Here is a 1204-nt window from a genome sequence, read left to right as displayed (position 1 = left end):
GCGCGGCTCCCAGCGCAGCTCCCTGCATTGCTCCCGGTACAGCTCCCTGCACAGCTCTCAGCACTGCTCCCGGCACGGCTCCCAGTACAGCCCTGCATCCTGCAGTGTGCCCCGTACTGACCCCAGCATAGCCCTGGCAACTCCATCACTTACACCAGTGCCTCCTGAGACTGCCCAGACGAGCCCAGTACCACCTCCATTGCCCCAGTACTGAAGAGTGCCCCAGTACAGCCCAGTATCGCCCACTGCAACCCCCAGTGACCCTTATAGACCGCATTATCCCTCTCCAACCCATGCTCCCAGTATCACCAAGTACCAGCTCCTACTATCAAGTCCTAATGTGCCAGTACTCCTGGTGCTCCCAGGACTGACTCTGAGCGTCCTTAATGCTCCAAGCACAGACCTGAAGTATATCCACATTACTACACCCAGTATTGCCTAGGATCTCCCAGAACTGCTCCCAGTGCCTCCTGGCACTGCTCAGAGGAGCCTGGCATCACTCCATTGCTCTCCTGTACCAAAGTGCTCCCAGTAGAGACTGGTATTACCCACTACCACCTCCACTCCCTGTAAAGTCTCCACCCTGCCCCATGCCCCCCAGGACCACCAAGTACCAGATCTCATTAACAAACCTTAATGCTCCTGTACTTTCCCCAGTGCCCCCAGTACTGAGTGCTCCCAGTGCCTCCAGCAACACCCAGTACTGGTTTTTTTTTTCCAACACCCAGCAGTACCACCCAGTACTGCCACCTCTCCATGCCCCACTGTCCTAGCCCCCAGCACCCAGTGCCCCAGTGTGTTCCCAGTGCTCCCACAGTGGAGCTCCAGCCCAGCCCTCTGCACCCCAGCAGGGCCCAGGGGCAGGATGAAGGGCATTACATGGTGGGGGCCAGGCCAGTCGCCGACAGAGCACACGCAGGCGCCGTCTGTCCTAAAGCCAGTGTTTATTTGGGGGTGCCCCAGCTAAGGCAGGGGCCACTTGCTCAGCCCTGGTTGCCCCTGTGCTTCCCATGTACAACTATTTACAACCTCCCACACCCACTGGGATGCCTCAAGGGGGTGATTGATGGGGTGGGTGCCCAAACACCCATGGGTGCTGCTGTCAGCAAGTGCCAGCAGCTGCTTGAGGTTTTACTCCAGCACAGCCCCTTCTTCCCTTCCCCACCGCAAGACTCTGGCCAAGTCCCCACCATGTCCTGAATAC

Source organism: Acanthisitta chloris, unplaced genomic scaffold (genome assembly GCF_000695815.1).
Source record: "Acanthisitta chloris isolate BGI_N310 unplaced genomic scaffold, ASM69581v1 scaffold24609, whole genome shotgun sequence".
Taxonomy (NCBI): Eukaryota; Metazoa; Chordata; class Aves; order Passeriformes; family Acanthisittidae; genus Acanthisitta; species Acanthisitta chloris.
This window is presented reverse-complemented; position numbering follows the sequence as displayed.